Source organism: Monodelphis domestica, chromosome 3 (genome assembly GCF_027887165.1).
Source record: "Monodelphis domestica isolate mMonDom1 chromosome 3, mMonDom1.pri, whole genome shotgun sequence".
Classification (NCBI taxonomy): domain Eukaryota; kingdom Metazoa; phylum Chordata; class Mammalia; order Didelphimorphia; family Didelphidae; genus Monodelphis; species Monodelphis domestica.
The window spans coordinates 259,909,006-259,930,173 of record NC_077229.1 but is presented as its reverse complement, the minus strand read 5'-3'; the positions used below and the strand labels follow the sequence as shown (position 1 = coordinate 259,930,173).

The 21,168-nt window shown below is 37.1% G+C and overlaps 1 protein-coding gene across 12 annotated transcripts in view; it reads left to right on the top strand.

Moving 5' to 3' along the window:
• Positions 1-21,168, top strand: part of ANKRD12 (ankyrin repeat domain 12) — a 217,647-nt gene that overhangs the window by 58,764 nt on the left and 137,715 nt on the right. For 3 of the 12 annotated variants that reach the window (XM_056823665.1, XM_056823660.1, XM_056823659.1), the window contains exon 3: positions 5,231-5,267. The exons of 8 other annotated variants lie outside the window; for them this stretch is intronic. The gene's annotated coding sequence lies outside the window, so the exon portion shown is untranslated. Of the gene's footprint in view, positions 1-2,475; positions 2,638-5,230; positions 5,268-21,168 lie in introns of all 12 variants that reach the window. One more of the 12 variants, XM_056823661.1, reaches the window with a different exon arrangement.

Here is a 21,168-nt window from a genome sequence, read left to right as displayed (position 1 = left end):
ATGTGTTTCTTGAAGACAACAAATGGTAGGGTTTTGGGTTCTAATCCAATCTGCTATTTGTCTATGTTTTATGGGTGAGTTCATCCCATTCATGTTCAAAGTTATGATTGTCACTTGTGGATTCCCTGGCATTTTGATATCTTCCCCTAGTTCTGACCTTTCTTCTTTAGCTATATCCTTTTGAACCAGTGATTTACTTTAGGTCAGTCCCCCTAGTCCCCTCCCTTGATATACTTCCCTTTTTAGCCCCTCCCTTTTTATGCTTTCTTCCCCTCCCCCTCTCCTTCCCTCCCTTTTTATACTCTCTCCCTCCTCCCCCTCCTTGATTTTCCTTTCTTTCTTACCCTGTTGGATAAGATAGAATTCAGGATCCCACTGGATCTAGATGTTCTTCCCTCTCTGAGTTGATTTCACTGAGAGTAAGGTTTAAGTAATTCCACTTCATGCTCTCTTCCTCTCCTTCTCATATGAGAGTTCTTCCCCTCCCCTTCCCATGTGTATCTTTGTATGGGAAAGATTATTCTATTTATTCCCCCTCCCCTATTTCTTGAAGTAAATTTTAGTATTATCGACGATTCCCCCCTCCCTTTTTCTTTCTTTGCCCCCCTTTTCACCAAATATTCTTGATGCCCCAATCTTTCCCTATGCATGATTCTTCTAACTACTCTAATGATGCATACGATTTTTCAGAGTTACCCAATACATTTTCCCCACATATTAATATATATAATTTGATATAAATGTAGTCCTTATAGAAGAGAGTTTGACTTAAAGAAAAAGATAAGATTCATCTCCTTTTCCCTTTCTTTCATATTTACCTTTTCATGTTTCTCTTGCTTTCTGTGATTGGATATCAAATTTTCCACTAAGTTCTGGTCTTTTCTTAGCAAATGCTTGGAAATCTTCTATTTTGTTGAATGCCCATTTTTTCCCCTGGAAGTATATAGTCAGTTTTGCTGGGTAGTTGATTCTTGGTTGGAGACCCAGCTCTCTTGCCTTTCTAAATATCGTGTTCCATGCTTTGCGGTCTCTTAGTGTGTTGGCCGCTAAGTCCTGTGTGATCCTTATGGGATCCCCTCTGTATCTGAAGCTCCTCTTCTTGGCTTCTTGTAGGATTTTCTCCTTTTCTTGGAAGCTCTTGAATTTGGCGATTACATTCCTGGGGGTTGTCTTTTGGGGATTTAGTATAGAAGATGTTCTATGAACCCTTTCTATTTCTATTTTGCCCTCTTGCTCCAGAACATGTGGGCAATTTTCTTCTATAATCTCCTGTAGAATAGCATTGAGGTTTTTGTTCATCTCTGGTTTTTCAGGAAGACCACTAATTCTGAGGTTGTCTCTTCTTCCTCTGTTTTCCAAGTCTGTGACCTTTTCAGTGAGTTATTTTATGTTTTCTTCTAATTCATTAATTTTTTGTCTTTGCTTTATTGATTCTTGCTGTTTTGTAATCTCGCTGTCTTCCATTTGCTTAATTCTGGTCTTTAGGGACTGGTTTTGCTTTTCAGCTTTGTCTGCCCTTCTATTAGATGCTTTCAGCTCCTTCTCAAATTGTGATGTATTGTCTATCAGACTGCTGATCTCTTGCTCCCATTTTTTCCCCAAAAGGTTTCCATCTTTTGAGTAAGCTCCAGTTTGAGATCTTCCAGAGCTTGTGGATAGTTTCCATTTTGGGAGGCATGTTCTGATTTTGTTTGGATTTCATCCTTATTCTCTTCTTTTCCTTTGGTACTCCCGCCATAAAAGTTTTCAATAGTCACTTTTATCCCCCCTTTCTTCTTGGAGGCTTGATTTTGGGCCACGTGAGCCATCCCTTTGGTGGTTTTATTCCCTCTCCTTTTTGGTCTGGGGTCTGGGTGATATGGGCGGATTTTCTGTGAATTTAGGTTGCTTCAGACTAGTTCTTCCCAGCCTCCAAGGTTTCTTAGTGCGCGGGCCCCTGTGTTCAGGCCAACCACCCAGGTATTCAGCGAGCCCCCCCCCCCAAGTGTTCAGCTCCGCCCAGGTGCTCAGCGCAACCGCCCCTGAGTTCAGCTCCACAGTCCCCTGTGATCAGCGCAGGATTCTCCTGTGAAACCACCCTGAAAGGTCGTTTCCTTGCAGTCTTTAGATCCCAAGGACCCTGGTGTGCCCCCCCCAGACAGAGACGCTCCTCACTCACTTGCTGTCCCAGTGAGGGCTCTGATAGCTTACTCTGGTTTGGGGGGGGGGTGGCTCAGTTCATGTTTTTGTGTGAGGTTTTCCTCCTGATAGTGTGGAAATGTTCAAACCCCCTGTACCTTCATTTCTGTGGGGTACTGGAGAGTCCCTCTGTTCTTCCAAAGGTGATTTTTATGCTCTTTTGAGGTAGTCTATTTCGTTTGGTGCCAGGGAGGGGAAGTGAGTCGCATCTATATTGCAGCCATGTTTACCCGGAAGTCTATCTCTTAAGTTTTAAGGGAAATTATTCTAACTGAAGAATTAATATGATTTTTACAGAAGAAAAAATATGCATAAGAAAAAGCAGTACATTTGGTGAGGATCCTGCAAGATAAATTGTATTAATCAATCAATAAACATCTATTAAACATGTACCCAGAACACTATGCTAAGCACTGAGGATATTAAAGAGACAGTTCCTGTCTTCATGGAGCTAACCAGGTAATGGGAGAGAAAAAAAGCAAATATGTACAAACAAACTATGTAGAATCAATAGGAAATAATTAGCAAAAAAGAAGGCACTAGAAATACGGAGTTGGAGGGGCAGCTAGGTATCATAGTGGCTAGAATACCAGACCTGGAGCAAAAAGGACCTGGATTCAAATATGGCCTCAGATACTTACCAGCTGTAAGGACTTTGGGCAAGCCTCTTAACCCCAATTATTTAACCCATGTCATGTTCTGCCTTAGAATTGATACTAAAACAGAAGGTAAGGGTTTTAAAAAAAAGGTTGGGAAAGACTTCTAGTAAAAGAGGAGATTTTAGTTTGGACTTAAAAGAAAATTAGGGAACTCTAGGTGGAATGAATGATGGGAAGTGTTCCAGATATGGACAATAGCCAGGGAAAACTGCAAGATGAATCAAAGAGTATGTGATAGGGAGTTGAGGTGTAAGAAGTAATATAGGGCTAGGTTAGGAAGAGCTTTAAATGTCAAACAGAGCATTTTGTATTAGTTCCTGAAGGCAATAGAGAGTTACCAGAATCTGAGTACAAGGATGACAGTTATTTTGAGCTTTTGAAAAATAACCTTAATAGCTAAATGGAAGATAAATTGGAGTAGGGAGAGACTGAAGGCAGGCAGACTCACCAAGTAGGCTATTTCAGTAGTCAAGGTATGGGGTGATGAAGGCCTGAACTAGAGTGGTTGCAGTATCAGAAGGGAGAAAGAAGCATATTTGAGAGATGTTGCATAGGTGAAGTAAAAAGACCTTGGCAATAGACTGGATATGGATGGTGAAAGAGAGAGAGGAGTCCAGGATGATTCCTAGGTTGAGAGCCTGAGGTATAGGAAAGATAGTGCTGCCCTCTAGGGTAAGAGGGGAAGGTAAGATGAGAGAGAGGGGACTAAGGGGGAAATAATGAGTTGTGTTTTGAACATGTTGAATTTAATGTATTTACTGAACATCCAGTTTGAGATGTTTGAAAAGCATCTGGAGATGCAAGATTGGAGGTCAGTAGAGAGTTTGCAGCAGGATAGATAAATTTGAGAATCATCAGCATAGAGGTGGTAACTAAGTCTATAAGAACTTATAGAATCACCAAGTGAAGTAAAAAGCAACCATCTTCATAAATAATAAATATTTTTTGTTAGCCTTTTTTATTCCCTGTATTCTTTGGCTTTATAATAAAGTTTTCTGTACCATCTATTCAATATGAAAAGAAATAACCTGAAGTTTATTACATATTTGTACCTAGGAATAGGGTTAGGTATATTGATATAAGGAACTCTTTCTAACAATGCTGATCAGTACCTTTTCTGCACCTTAGAATCTTAAATAATTGCCTAAGAACATCAAAAGATTTTGTTTCAGAGATAGGGCTTGGACTCGCATGTCTTGACTCAAAAGCTAGCTCGCTAGTCATACATAATATAGTGCTGCCTCTTATGCCTTTTAAAATAAGACATAAAACAGGGAGGCAGCTAGGTGGCTCAGTGGACTGAGAACCACGCCTAGCCCTTACCACTCTTTTGCCTTGGAACCAATACACAGTATTGATTCCAAGACAGAAGGTAAGGGTATCTTTTCATGCTTTCAGGGAAAATTATAACAAAATTAAACTGTATTATGAGGAGCAAGATGAATGACTGCAAATCACATTACTATATTTTATTTTTAAACTAAATTTTATCTTATGCATAAATATGCATATTAGCAGTGTTCAAAAAAAATGTCCCTTTCTGTGTGTGTAATTCATCATCTTTCTGTCAGAAGGTAGCATTGGTTTTCTCGTCATGATTGAGTATTGCATTGATCATAGTTCTTACGTCTTTCAAAATTGTTTATTTTTACAATGTTATTATAGCATTAAGTTTTTCTCCTAATCCTATTTGAATCCATTCTGTCTCAATCCTCTGAAATAACAAGATTCACAACTTTAGCAATAACATCAATGTGTTTGTTTCCCTCTAGCTCCTCTAACATTTGTCATTTCCCTTTTTATGTCAAGTTAACAATAATAATATTTCATTACATTCATATACCACAAATTACCATAAGCTATTTCTCATCCACAGATGTTCGCTTTAGTCATGTCTAACTCTTCATGACCCCATTTGGCAAAGATACTAGAATGGTTTATCTATTTCCTTCTCTAGCCCATCTTCAAATGAGAACCCTGAGGAAAACAAGTTAAGGGATTTGCTTGGGATCACACAGCTAGTGAGCATCTGTGATCAGATTTGAACTCAGGAAAAGAGTCTTTCTATCTTTAGGCCCTTTATTCTATTCACTGTATCACCTGGCAGCCCATTCCATTGCTGGGTACCCAAACAGGAATACTAATAGTTTCCAGATTTTTGCTACCACAAAAAGAGTTGCCTCAAATATTAAAAATGCAGGACCTTTTTCTCTTTCTTTGATCTCTTTGGAGTATAGACCTAGTAGTGGTTTTACTAGGTCAAAAGATATTAATAGTCTTGTAGCTTTTCCAAAATGCCTTGCAGAATTCATAGCTTTACCAATGACACATCAATGTGTTTGTTTTCCGCTAGCTCCTCTTAATATTTTTTATTTCCTTTTTTTTATGTCAAGTGACAGAGTTGGCCAAGCGCTGAAGATACAAAAAAAGGTAAAAAATCAGCTTTTATAGTATAATTGAGCACAGTCAGACTGCTGGACCTGTTGTATAGAAGACCTCAATTCAAGTCTAACCTCAGATACTTACTAGTTGTGTGACCTCGAGGAAGTCACTTAACCTCAATCCACCACAATATTCTCAACTGTAAAATGGAAATAATAATAGCACCCATTTCCCAGAGTTGTTGTGAGATTAAATGAGAGAATATTTTTAAAGTACTTAATACAGTGCCTGGCACATAGTAGACACTATATAAATGTTAGCTCTTAATGTAATGAGGGAGACATCATGCAGATAACTACATACAAACAAGATATAAATAAATAAGAAATAAACTCTTAAGAGAAAGCATTAATTTGGAAAGTTTCTTGCAGAAAATGAAACTTTGAGATATAAGAAAGTTCAGAAGGAAAAAAATGAGAGGGAAGAAGAGAATTTAGTATGGGGGGTAGCTAGTAAAAAATGACGAATTAGGAAATAAGAGTGTTTTGTAGAACAAAGGGTCCAGTATCATTGGATCTCAGGATACATTAGAAGAAGTAGAGGAGAGTAAAGTCTCAGAGGTTTGAAAAGGTAGGAGGGAGCCATGTAATGGAGGGCTTTAAAAGCCAAATAGAGGATTTTATATTTGATTCTGGAGGTAATAGGAAGCTATTGGAGTTTATTATGAAAGAATGGGCATTATAGATAAGGCAATTTACTAGAGAAGACGGGATAGAATGGGATCACTTGCATATTTAGAGGAGTGTGTCTTGGCAAGAAGAGCCACTTCTTCATATAAGAGAGGAGTGAAGAAGTAGTTTGTATTAGAAGGCACCCAAGTGATGTGAAATGAGGAAGGGCTAAGAGGGGGAACTCACAACAAGTGTCTCAGTTTTTTTCAGTGAAATATAAAGCATAGTTTTTAGCTGAGAAGGTGGGAGTAAGGAAAACCATGGGAGACTTGAGGACGGATGGAAAAGTTTAGAAAATCAGCTTTGGTGAGTGAGATAATAAATCAACTAGGCATTAAAAGATTGGCTTGCATAAGAGTCCAGTTCAGGTCAGGTAACATAAAATTTGTAATGGATTGGTACAATTTCATAATTTTTCCCTCATTATTCAGCATCATGTAAGTAGAAGTGAAGGTAGTGGATATTGAGAATGATTCCAGGCAGAGACTTGTTGGGACAGGATCACCAGTAACATAAAGGGCCAGTCAAGAGTTAAGGTACTCAAGAAAAGAAAACCATGTAGAATTGAATTGGTTCATTGGATCAAGATGAGGAAGTAGAAGGGACTATGCATTTATATAGTATCTTCCAATGCTGGGCACTATGATAAGAACATTACAAATATTATCTCATTTGATCCTCATAACAACTCTGGGAAATGGATGATGATATTATTTCCAGGTTACAGTTGAGAAAACAGAGAGGAAAAGGTTAAGTGACCTACAAAGCTAGTGAGATTAAGTGACTTGTCCAGGGCCACATAAGTAGTAGGTGTCTGAAGCAATATTTAAACTCAGTTCTAACTGACTCCAGGCCCAACATGTTAAACATTATGCTATCTAGCTGTATCAAAAAAGAGAATGTCCAATGAAAAAGGTGATGGCATGAAAAAGGACCAGGGAGTAAAGGACCTGAGGTATTGGAGGTTTTGAGGAAAATGAAGGATAGGGTTTAGAATTTTAAGGCAGAAGTATAAAAATAAGAGATTATGTTTAAATAAAGGAATTTCTCAGAATTCATGAATGTGGAAATGGAACGTTTATGGGCCATAGCAAGATCCTGCATAGGAACATTTGTGTATGTGTCGATAAGGTAAGATCAAGAAGTGGGTTGTGAGAAATGAATAAGTTTAGAGTATCTTCTGGAGTATCAGAATATATGTTTGTCTTCTCATCTGTGGGCAGGAGTTGGGGAGGGGAAAAAAGACTATGAGCCAGATATTGAACTTAGTAAGAATGAAGAGAAGTGTACTGTAGCTTAGTAGACAACTACCAGTATCATTATTGCTTTTTTAAAGTATGGATTGAGTGAACCTTAAAGGAGACAAGGTTACTGAGTGATAGTGGTAGAGGAAGAAACTGAAAGTGGCATTGAGGAGCAAGGAGAATTATAACTCCACCACAACAGTGAGTGAAAGAGAATGAGTGAAAGTGCGACCAATGCTGCAGAATGTAGCCAGTAAAGATGTCATCACAGGTATTAGTGTGTATAAAATGTAGAGAGCAAGAAAGAGAAAGATCTAAGGTGAAATTTAGTTTGTCTAACTAGCTTTGAAACAAACTCGCTTGAGATAAACCACAGTTAAAGGGCTGGGTAATTTATAATAGGAAGTTTCTGGGAGGGAAATGAGAATAAATGGGTGTTCAGTAGAGGACAGAAAACAAGGTCTGCATAGTGACATCTGTGGATCAAAATCACTGAGATAGGAGAGTGTTTAAAGTGGTGGAATAATTACTAGTAGGTCATCATTTCCCATAATGATTTGTGTTTAGGGAGTCAGGCAACTGTGCTAAACTGGAGAGTGAAGGGGGAAGGGAAGGGAAGGTGCAAGGCAAATGCTGTGGAGTTGTAGGAGGATAAAAGAGAGGGTGCCTGGAGCAGGATAGAATGGCTGCTCAAGTAGGTTGTGAAAGGTCCTGTTTTCCCTAGGCAGGTACAGGCAAAGGAAGGAAGTTGATGTGGAGTTGTAGACCATATGAGGACACCTTTCAACTTGCCAGTCTGGTGGGTATGGGTTGGAACCCTAGAGTTGTTTTAATTTGTGTTCCTCTCATTTTTAGCAGTTTAAAGTACTTTTAAAAATTTGACTATAGCTATGATTGGATTTCTTAACTAACTGCCTATTCATAGCCTTTTATTGACTAGAGAATAGCTCTTAGAAGGTGAAATCCATTTATTATGTATCTTGGAGCTAAAATCCTTATCTAAAATATTTGCTTCAAAGATTCCCCCAAGTTAATTATTTTAATTAAATCTAATTAGCATATTCATTTGTGCAAAAACCTCTTAATTTTCTGTATGTCCTCCCATCTTATTGTTATACTTTTTCATCTCTACTTCCTACATCCCTTTAACATGGAAAGAGAGGTGTACTCCCATGCTTGATGTAAACATCCTCTCCGCCTTTCCTCCCCCTCCTGTTTTCACCTCACTTCTCTTCTCTCCCCATCAGAGTGATTCTTACCCTTTCTTTTTTTTTTAACCCCTCTTCACAATTAGATTCTTCTGAACTTAAGTTTATTTTGTTCAAGACTAATTACTGTCTAGATACACCCTTCCTTTTATTCTCCCTTTTCCCCTTCCCTTGTTTCCTCTTGCCATATTAAGTATTTCTGTATACCGTCCTTTGACCAATTCAGATAAAAATGATTTCCAAACCTGTACCCAATCAAAGTAGTATAGAGGCAGAAGAGGACCCAGGACAGAGGACATATGGTTAGCAGGGGTAACTTAAATGAAGACCTGGCAAAAGAGACTGAGAAGGAGCAGTCTGATAGGTAGAAGGATCTCCAGAAGAGTGTGGCATCATGAAAACTTAGAGAGGATCAAGAAGAAGAGGGTGATTGTGTCAAAGAGAAAGATCAAGAAGAGGTCATTGTTAAGAGATGAAAGGAAATGGAAAAACCAGCTATAGACAGCCTTCCTAAAGAATTTATCCACAAAAAGGGGGTGGGGGGGAGAGATATTGAACTGTAGGTAGTGGTGATGGAAGGATCAGGCAAGGATTTTTTTTTTTAAGAAACCCTGGCCAGTAGGGAGGCAGCTAGTAGATAGGGAGAAATTGAAGATAAGTGAAAGAGTAGAAATAAAGGGTGCAATGTACTAGAGGAGACCGAATAGAATGGGATCAATTATGCATGTAGAGCACTCTGGAGAAGGGCCACCTCATTATATGATGCAGGGGTGATGGAGGATATAGTGACAAAAAGGTAATGTGATATGAGGAAAAACGGAGAAGAGGAAACATTTGGCAATAGCTTCTGGTTTTATTTTTTTGTTTTATTTATTTTCAACAAAACACAAGGCATGGTTGTATAAGCTGAAAGTGTAGGGAATGGGCACATTATGGGAAATTTAAGGAGGGATGAAAAAATTTGGAAGAGTTTTGATGCGGTGAGTGAGATGAGTTAAGGAAATATAAAAGCTTTATCATAGTGAGTTGATTAAACAGTTGAGGTTATATAACAAATTTGTAATGGACCCACTGAGCACAATTTCATGATTTCCTCTGGCTTGAAGCAGCATGTGAGTAAACCATGAAAGTGATCCAAGGTTGAAACTTTGTAGGACAATATTACTAGTAGGATACAGAGGGGGAATATTTAAGAAAAGAGGACCATATAGAACTGGTTCACCAAATGGTCTAGATGGGGAAGGAAAGAGAGGGTGGTTAGTTCAGGGTTGATGGCCCAAGAAAGTAGAGGGATTGAAGATTGCTGTGAAGATGAAAAATAGAATTTGTTGTAATAATAAAAAATAGTTGTAAGAGACAGAGATAGAAAAACAACAGATTTAATCAGTAAAGGGAATTTCAGAGTTCACAAACAAGGAAATGGTATGGGTGATTACAGGATGAAGAGTTTGATGGACTTTTTGTGTTTTTCAGGTGGGACATGGATGCAGATCTTATGAAATTAGTAAATTGGGGAACTGTGAAGTTAGGGTGTTTATGGGAGTTTCAGAATTTAAGTTGAAGTGCCCAAGTATGAGGACCTGGGTTGGGGAGGACAAAAAGACTAGTGACTTGTTGAGAAAAGGAAGGGAGTGTGCTAGAAAGTGGTAGAAAATAGCTATCAAAATTTTGAATTTGTAGTAGACATGGACTGAGGAAACCTCAAATGAAACAAAGTTACTAATGATGATGTAATCTGGAATTGGCAATGGGGACCAAGAAAGAATTTCATTATTTTCCTCTGGACTAATGAGTGAAAGTGGAGCTAGTTCCAGAAAGAGAGACTATGCTGGGGGGGGGGGGGGGGGGGAAGCCAGGTCTTAGTGAGAGCCAGAAGATGGAAAAAGTGGGAAAGGAAAATATTTTAAATGAAAGCAAATTGATTTCCTATTTAGCATACCTATTTAGCAAAGGGCACAGTAAAAGTAGTAAATAATTTTAGGACATTTGGAAGTTAAGGATTAGAGTTGAAGGGAATGGGAATGAGGATCTGGTATTGGGGACTGGCTTTGAATGATGACAGGTAGGGGATCAAAATCATTGGGATAAGGAGAAAATTTGTAAATCCCTGAGGAATAAGTTCAGGTATGTTAGGTTTTGTTCTCAGTGTAATCCTGTCAAGAACTTTCACTGATCAGACTCAGAGACCAGTGCCCAGAGCTAAAGGGATGTTGTTATTCCTCTTCCTCCAAGGCATGAGATCTGAGTAGAGTCTCTATGGAATGGCTAGCCTTTCTCTTCACTGGAAGGGAGGAGTCTAGTGTTTGATGGAATGGCATTTCTCTTCTTTCTATGTAAAGCAGGAGACTTTGTTTAATGAAATAGTGTTTCTTCTTCACTCCAAGAGTAGATACTTACTTTTTAGACCCCTCTAGGAGACCTCATGCTGTTGCCTTGGCCCAGAGCTTAGTGGATCATCAGTTCTGGGTATCCTTGCATCAAGCTAACTCAGCTCTAAGCATGGAACCTGTGATCCACAGTCCCTGCTCTGGTAATTTGCCATTTGTGATTTGAGACTGAAATCAATTCTTGTTCTAGCTTCTTAGAGCATTAGAATAGTTGTGGAAGGAGCTGGAAGTATATAGCTTCATCTGACTTTACCAAATGTGCTTCAAATGGCTGTATTCTATTTAAAAACATTTCCAAGGCAAAAGGCAGTTAAGTGTTCTATTGTAATTAATCAAGTATTTAGTTGCCTATCATAAACATACCATGAAACACCTTACCCTGTTTATGTAATACTAATGTATCAAATGAACTTTTGCTTGGTTGCTTACCACAGTTAAAGTATATAGCATAGTTTTGCTAAAATAGTCCTGGTTTTAACTTATACTAGGTCATAAAATTAAAGAATTGAAAAAGACTTAAGCAGTCATTTATTTCATCCCACATCTGAAAAAATTACTTTCCTTTTTACTACTAATTCCTTACAGACTTGGCTGTACCATTTCAACTCTGAAATTATTTTCATAAAACTTAGATCAGACCATGCTCTTTTACAATCCTGTCCTCTACCATTTCCTCCTCTCCTCAATTCCAGTGGACTCTCTCTTATCTCTAGGATAATCTAATAAACTCCCCTTTTTGGCATTTAAAGCTTTTTGCATTTTAGTTCCTTCCTCTTGTTCTAGTCTTTTTTTACATTAGTAAGAGTGGTCCTGCCCTAGTGAAACTTAAGCAAAATATGAAGTTTTGCTGAGGGCTAAAAGACTGAGACATTGTGAAAGGGAAAAGAGGAAAGGCTTCAGTTGCAAAATAGATAATAGCTAGAGTAGGAGACTTGAATACTTTAATTGCCTTATGAGAACTGGCAGCCAGACAATAAAGGTGCTCCCAAGGAAGCATTACAATTATATTTTTTTCTTTACTACACATCTACCAAGATTCCCAAAGGAGTATCATAGAAGTCACTCAGTTCTGCAGAAACTATGCTACCTGAGAAGAGTCAGGTATATCTTTAGAAAGATAGTCATCAACAATGTTAGTTCAAGAACTTTGGAGAAGTAATAGCAATCCTTTTTCGGGACCCATCCTGCCAGTGGTAATGCAAGTTGGATGAGTAAGCTCCAGGAGTTGTTTAGACATATTATTCCCTTTAATGAATTCTATGGTCTAGCCATATTAGCCTGCTTACTGCTCTTCACTGATGCTTCATCTTTTGCCTTTGCACTGTCACCTCACCATAGCTTCAATGCTCTTCATTCTCACCTCCATTTCTTAGATTAAACCAGCTTCCTTCAAGAGAGCTCAAAAGCTACTTTCTTTAGGATGTCTTTCCCAGCTCTGACCCCCTAATCTATTCCCCCCTTCTAATCTCTTCCCTCTAGCTACCATAGCCTTCTTCCCTTCTAAGATTACCTTTCATCTACTGTGTATAGATTTTGTATATATCATATATATGTATGTGTACATATATACCAGGTGATTTACATGATGTCTCCTCTATATGTAAACTCCTTGAGAAGAGACTGTGTTTATATCCTCAGTGCTTAGAACAGTACCTGGTACATGAAAAACTCTTAAACAATTGTTGATTTTAAATAAATTTCAGTTCTGAAAGATCTGATATTAGCTGTTGATCTTCCTACAGTGAGACTTGTTATTTGTTTTCTGCACAGGTTTTTGTAATGTTCCAAATTAGGGGAATAGGTACCTTAATGAATTCTACTGCAATGATATTAAATCAAATTTTAGAATGCCTAGCATGACCATTTATACAAGTATTTCACAAGTATTTATACAAGTATTTTCTTTTCAAAAATATTCCTTGTTGCAAAATTATAATATGCAATAGCCAATATGGCATATCCTCTATTTCTCTTAAAGTCACTATACATGCATCTATTTTTATTATCAGGTAGGTACTGCCTGAGAAAAAATTATGAAGCAGGTAGTTGGTCAATAACACTTCAGCCTAATTTCTTGAGGGCTGCCATTCTATTTTTAATCATCAAGAACCTCAGTCTTCTTTGCCAACCCACATTAAATTGTAAATTTTAAAACAATTCCACCCAAATCAGACTGTACTTTAGAAGATCTGATTTAGCTATTTCTTGATCAGTAATAATTGAGATACTTGGAATAACAGAATCAGGTCTTGGAAACTCTATATTTCTCTACCCTTCTTAGTTTAACAAAATTAGGAAGGTCTGCATCAAACTCAAGATTTAATTATCTGAGGAAATGGCCTTCAACAGACATGTGCAGAAAAATAGACAGATCCCTGGACTGTCCTAAGTCAAGCTAAGCAATCATTGGTACAGAGGAGACGCAGGAAAGTGACGTAAAACCGTCCATAGAAGACATGTCACTTCCTCTCTCTTCCTCTTAACCCAGAGAGACTACTCTGGTTGGCATCGTGCTAAGCATTCTGACATCTTGGTGTGGTGGTAGCTATTTGTCTGTGTTTGTGGTGAGTTTGTCCTGGAGCTGATTTCATGTTTGGGCATCGTGGCTTAGCCCTTTCCTTTTTGGAGTTCAAGCCTGACTCCTTCATCCTTCATACTCCAAAAACTTATCTCCTAATCTCCCTGCTTGGTACAAGGGGGGGGGGGGGGGAGTGGGGGGAGGAGCAAGCTACTCCTTTCCTTCCTCCTTCTCCTTAATCTCCTCCACTATCAATTAAATCACTATAAAATTTCCAGCTGACTTGGATATTTCATTAAGAATTTTTTAATAAATAAAATCCTTGGCGACCAAATATAATTATTACATTCAGTCTCAACCATAATTTTAACCTTTACAAAATGTAAGAGTTAAATTAATGTCTAATACTTCATGTATTATATTTTTAGAATTTATTATCTGACAAAATAGAACCAAGTGCCTAAGTTTTTTTACCTGCTCAAAATGCCCACTCCACTAAAGCTACCAATAGGAAGGAAAAGAGGAATAGACACGGAACTCCACCCAATTTATCTCCTGTCTACATCAGCATGTAATGACAGGAAGTGAGTGGGGTTCTGGTTATTGTAGTTTTTGCTGGAAATGGTAGTTTTTAGGGTAACAGATTCTAGTTTCACAATCCTTCTGAGATCCTTTGGAAGACTAATCTCCACAATGGACCTTGTAAATAAACATAACCAACTTATAAATTGCAATAATTTGTGGATAAAAGGGAAAGAGAACAAAACCAACGATTTTGGCACATTGACAAAAAGCCAATTAGGAGGCAGTCCCCTTCAGCATAAGAGTATACATACAAAATAAATGTGTTACAACCCCCCATAGTTCAATTTTACTACAACCCAAAGTTCATTCTAGATCTTTCAGTGCAGTGTGAGGTTTCTGTAGGCATCTCCAAGCAGTTCACTTCCTGGATTCTGAGGGGTAGCAAGTTTCTTATCCTAAAATTGCTCTCAAACAAGAAAAACTTTTATAAAACTAGAATTGTATGACAATTATACAATCCCCCCTTGATAAGGGTGTTGACAAAACAAACGGATCAACTCAGGTAGCCACTGAAGCCCATAGCTTTCAATCTTGGCTGAAATACTCCCACTTGGGCTCTGTTTAGGGGTACCACGTCCCTTAACTTTCCCACCTCTCATATAAGATTAAAACCCATCATGGGGGAATCAAACCCCTTGGGTTTGTTCCCTCCTTTGGCATGAGACTGTAACAGCTCTAAAGGCACGTCTTTTTTTTTTTATATCTAATTTTATTTTATTTTATTTTTTTTAATAAACATTATTTTATTTGGTCATTTCCAAACATTATTCATTGGAAACAAAAATCATTTTCTTCTCCTCCTCCCCCCTCCCTCCACCCCCTGTAGCTGACACATGATTCCACTGGGTATCACATGTGTCCTTGCTCTGAACCCATTTCCATGTTGTTGGTATTTGCATTAGAGTGTTCATTTAGAGTCTCTCCTCAGTCATATCCCCTCCACCCCTGTAGTCAAGCAGTTGCTTTTCCTCAGTGTTTTTACTCCCACAGTTTGTCCTCTGCTTGTGGATAGTGTTTTTTAGATCCCTGCAGATTGTTCAGGGACATTGCATTGCCACTAATGGAGAAGTCCATCACCTTCGATTGTACCACAATGTATCAGTCTCTGTATACAATGTTTTTTTGGTTCTGTTCCTTTTGCTCTGCATCACTTCCTGGAGGTTGTTCCAGTCTCCATGGAATTCCTCCACTTTATTATTCCTTTTAGCACAATAGTATTCCATCACCAACATATACCACAATTTGTTCAGCCATTCCCAATTGAAGGACATCCCCTCATTTTCCAATTCTTGGCCACTACAAAAAGTGCAGCTATGAATATTCTTGTACAAGTCTTTTTCCTTATTATCTCTTTGGGGTAGTCACGTCTTTTATATGTCCCATCCATTGTATTTTGGAGGCAAGGACTATAGTAGTGAAAATCACTTCCAATTTTTATAAATGCAAAGGTGGGTAATATTTAGGAATACCATGCCCCTTAGAAAAACTTTCCACCTTTCAGAAGAGACGTTTATACATCTCATCCACTACATTTTTATAAATGCAGAGGTATTACTTTGGGACCCAGCTTTTCATCCTTTTAGAGCCTGAAAAAGTAGTTCAACCTAACTTATATGTTCTTCACACATATGATATCTGTCTTTTCTGTTTATATTGGTTGCTGCACTTCACTAAGTGTTTTGTTTTACTGTTCATTTGTGCTTTCGTATGAGCTCACTGATATGATAAACCTAACCAGGAATTATAAAAACCTTCATCAAGTATATGTGTTGGGGGATAGTCAGGTGGCTGGCTCAGTGAATTGAGAGTCAGGCCTAGAACTGGGAGGACCTGGGTTCAAATTTGATCTCAGATACGTCCTAATTGTGTGACCCTGGACAAGTCACTTATCCCCCATTGCCAAACCGTTACTACTCTTCTGCCGTGGGTCCAATACACAGTATTGATTCTAAGACAAACGGTAAAGGGTTTGGTTTTTTTGTTGTTGTTTTGTTTGTTTTTTGAAGTATGTTTCTAGATTCCTATAAGGAATAAATAAAATGGTGAAAATCTCAGCTTTAGACCTTTTTACCACCATTCCAGTTGTACCATATAGATAATTTCTGATTAGGCTTGATCCTGCCATTACACATTTGTTAAAAATATTTTATAATACTGGACAATTTGGTTTTTTTTTCTTACATACTCATAAAAACAGGTACATTTTTTAGTATTTTTTTCCTGATTTCAAAATATAGCTTTAGGTTTTTTCCCCATACCACTGTTTTCTTAGGAATCGGTTTAATATTAAAATTTTTTTGCTAAACAAAATTTTGCTCATTTAACTTAAACTTGAGGTACTGTTGATTGTTATATTTAGCCTATATAACATCCCTCCTCAGCATCTAGCAACTTGCTTATTTATACTCCTGTTTGCCCTGGTATCACTTTTCCATTGTTAGGATTTCTTGAATGAGTAGTGTTCCCTATAAGGATAGTATCTGGATTTTCTGGAAGTCCAAATGTGAATCCAGGATTCATAGATCAACAGTCTAAGAAATGGACAGCTTGTTGACATACTGAATAAATCACTGATCTTAGTCAAGAAGACCTGAGCTAAGATCCCAATTGAGATTCTTAATTAAAATAACTATGACCTTGGACAAATCACTTAATCTCTCTGAGTCTAGTTTCCTTATTTGTAAAATGGTCATAATAGTACCTACTTTAAAGGGTTGTAAGTATATATAAAGTGCTTTACAAATTTTAAAAGGATATATAAATGTTGGCCATTATTAACCGAAGATTCTCCCTCCCTTGAACCATAATTAGTTAGACAATATAGAGAATTTATTGTTTTTGTTCAGTCACTTCAGTCATGTCCTCATTTAGAGTTTTCTTGGAAAGTGACTGGAATAGTTTGCCATTTGCTTCTCCAGCTCATTTTTCAGATGAGGAAACTGAAGCAAATAGGGTTAAGTGACTTGCCCAGGGACACACAAATAGTGTCTGAGACCAGATTTGCATTTCAGGAGATGAGTGTTCCCAAGTCCAGGCCCAGTGCTCTATCTGTTGTGTCATTTAGCTGTCCATGGAGCATTAAAGTATTGGAAATCCATCATTTCCTCCTAGCCCTCTCTTCTCTCCCTCCTCCAAACTTTTTCTTTTCCTTTTCAGACCCTATGGGGTGGTAGATCAAAACAAAAGTCATGGCCAGTTATTGCTTGGGCAACATAAGAATCATTAACTTTCTTCTTTCTGGTGTGATGAAGGAACAATCAACCCTTACCATCTGTTCTGCTCATGTGCTCTTTAGGTCCTCAGGCTTGCAGCTATGGCTTTAACCTTAGGACTGCTGAATTTTTCTATCTTCCCTAGAGTTAAATTCTGTTTTATGTGCTACCTCTCCCAGTTACAGCAAATTCCTCGAGAGCAGACTATTGATTTTTCTTCTTGTGGCCCCAGTGTTTAACACAGTGCTTGGCTTGTAATAAACACAATAAATGTTTTTTTCAATCATTCACACATCTCATAACTGCAGGTTTTCAAAAGATCATTGACAATTTCTTGGCAATTTTTTGCCTTATGGTTTATCTAAAAGTGTTTGATCACTTTAAAAAAAATGATTTCTCTAAAGCTCCATAAGCTTCATTCAACTGTTCTTCAAAATATACATTTTTCATCGTTTCCCTTATTTGAGGACCCTCAAATATCCTATTTTGATTTTAACCTCACTAACTCAGATTTGATTTTCAAATAGACAAAAATGTTAACTAAACTAATGAATTATACAATTATGTAGAATTTACAAATTAATATGCACATGGTAGCATTTTTTCAGGACCAACCAATGGTTAGTGCAGCATATTTTTCTTTCCTGAAATCTTTCCTTTGAGCGAGCTTTTCTTTTTTTTACGTAGTGATGTTTTTTTCTTTCACTGCTATCCCATTCACAAAAGAGCAATGATATTTGCTATTCTCTGGTAAAAGCAATCTATTCTAAATGATTTCTTGATCTTAGTTCATAAAAAAACTAAACTTTTAGATATTTTAAAATAATGGGTTCTTCTGCCAGAAAGAACAAAAATATTAAGAACACAAATCTTCCCTTGAGAGATATGAAAAGTGTTCTTGGTATACCTGTGGGTATCTGAAAGTGATTGCTCTTTATTAGAGTATACTCTAGGAAGAAGGCCTGCAATATGATGGACTAAACTTTATTGCAATACCTATTACAAAACTACTTACCTAAGAATCATTTTGTGTGGGGAGGAAGAACTGCAGAACAAGAGGGTACATAAAAAAAGAGGATAGAAGAGGATATATAATCAAGTATCCAACTCAGTAATAAACAGTGATGGAGAACAGCTCCTGTTGTCATCTAGGAAGAAGAGGTCTTACTGAATAATGGGTGAGGTGGCAAAGGGAGAGATTGAAACAAGGTGGGGAAAGAAGGATTTTTTGGTTCAGTGGTAAGAGAGAATTCCATTGAAGAGCATTCCTATGGGAGGCAGAGAGAAATATTCTTTTTTGGAACATGTGGAAATAGTGGCTATTGTCTTCCAAAAAGGCAAGTACTTCTAAGAATGTTATTCCTCCATGAAATTCCAGATATTCCACCTAAATTTTGCCACATCCCCTCCAACATTCATTACTTTACTTTGCTGTCATTTTAGCCAATCTGCTGGGTGTGATGGTGGTACCTCAGAGCTATTTTGATTTGCATTTCTCTGATTATAAGAGATTTAGAACACTTTTTCATGTGCTTATTCATAGTTTTGATTTCTTTAATTGAAAATTGTCTATTCTTGTCCCTTGCTCATTTATCAATTGGGGAATGGCTTGATTTTTTGGTACAATTGATTTAGCTCTTTGCAAATTTGAATAATTAGACCTTTGTCAGAGGTTTTTGTTATGAAGGTTTTTCCCCCCATTTGTTGCTTCCCTTCTTATTTTGGTTGCATTGGTTTTGTTTGTACAAAATCTTTTTAATTTAATGTAATCAAAATTATTTCTTTTACATTTTGTAATTTTTTTCTAACTCTCACTTGGTCTTAAAATCTTACCTTTCCCAAAGATCTGACAAGTATAATATTCTGTGTTCACCTAATTTACTTATAGTTTCATTCTTTATATTTAAGTCATTCACCCATTCTGAATTTATCTTAGTGTAGGGTATGAGATGTTGATCCAAACCCAATCTTTCCCATATTGTCTTCTGATTTTCCTAGCAGTTTTTGTAAAATAGTGGATTTTGGTCCCCAAAGCTGTGATCTTTGGGTTTATCATAGACAGTCTTGCTGAGGTCACTTACCCCAAGTCTATTCCACTGATCCTCCTTTCTGTCTCATAGCCAGTACCATATGGTTTTGATGACCACTGCTTTATAATATAGTTTGAGATCTGGTACTGATAGGCCACCTTCCTTCACATTTTTTCCCCATTATTTCCCTGGATATCCTTTATATTTTGTTCTTCAAAATGAACTTTGTTATGTTTTTTTTCTAATTCAGTAAAAAAGTTTCTTGGTAGTTCAATGGGTATGGCACTAAATAAATAGATAAGTTTGGGTATGATGATCATTTTTACTGTGTTAGCTTGTCCTACCCATAAGTCCTTCTGTTCATCTTTAAAGTGCTTTAAGTATGTTCTCTTTTTCCGTGTTTTAATAACTGTTTATTGACTGTCAGTCACTGCTCACAAGCCTAACTTTCACAAGTTGGAGTCTTCCCTTATAACAAATAGACAAGCATTCCATCTCCTGACTGCACCTTTGTCCTGGCTGTACCACATGCTTTGCCCCTTCACTTCAGACTTTGAACTCTTCTGGCTTTCATCAACACTCTTTACATCTCTCCTCTAGGAAGCCTTTCCCACCCTATCACCCTCTCTCCCCTGCCCATTACTGATAGTGCCTTCCTTCTGAAAATATCTTCCATTTACACTTATTTTTCTCATCCAATAGAATGTGAGCTCCTTGAAGGCAAAAATGGTGTTTTGCTTTAATAAATACTTCCTGACTAGCCAATTATGATTGGTTGCCACTTCAGTCAAAGTTCAAAAGTCTTTTAGATTTGTTTCTCCCCTCATTATTTTGGCCATTAAATAAATTGTTATCTGATCCTGCTCACTTCATTCTGAATCAGTTGATACAGGTTGGACTTCATTTCTCTGAATCTTTCATATTCCTCTTAATAGTACAATAAAATTTCATTTCATTCATATACCATGATTTGTGTGGTCATTCCTCAATTGACAGGCACTTGTTTCTTAATTCTTTCCAGAAACAAGTGCTACTCTAAGTATTCTTGTATATATAGGTCCTTTCTCTTTCTTATTTCTTTGGAGTATAAAGCCAATAGAAGTTCCAGTAAGTCTAAAGCTGTGAAGAATGTAGTGACATTTTGGAAAAATACCAAATTGTTTTCTAGGTTGCTTGAACCAATTCACAGCTCCACTAATAGTACATTAATGTACTAGTCTTCCCATAACCACTCCAAGAATTTCTATTTTCCTCTTGTCATATTTGCTAATTTGATAAGTGGTTGAAAGTCCAAAGTACTTTTACTTTCATTTCTTTAAAGTGGAGTACTTTTTCATAAGGTTGTTGACAATTGAGAACTAACAGCTGCATTTTGTTTCCTTTTATCACTTGCCTATTGAGGAATAATTATTCATATATATATTTGTATCGTTGCTTTATGGATCTTATATTTCTCCTTATTAGGAAATGCTGTGAATTTTTTTGAAGTTGTTTCCCTTTTGAGTCTAACCTCATTTATTTGCCTTACTCAGTTTTAATTTTATTTAATCAGAATTGTTCCATTTTATCTTTTATGAGCATCTTTCATACTTGATTAGGTAAAAATTCTCTTTTGTAATAGTCACAAAAGATGATGACTCCTTACCTTATCCTCTATTTAAGAAATTAATTAATTTTCTTGTCACATTAAATTTCTCAAGCATTTTCCCTTTCCCTTCCCTCTCCATAGGCATCATTTGACAAAAAGATATATGTGTGTCTGTGTATATAAAACTGTCTTCCTTGTCATAACATCATTCTTCAAACAAGATTTCTGTTGCTGTATATAATGTTCTCTTGGTTCCACTCATTTCACTCTTCATAATTACATGTAGTTCTTTCCATGTTTTTTAAAAAAATGTTTTTTTACATCTAGAGCATGTCTATATATTTTCAGTTTATTGTGATATGTATTGTGATAAAGTATTGTATTTTTATTTGTATCTTCTCCCTATCATGTTTGCTTTTTTGCCTCTACTCCTCCCCCTTTTATAA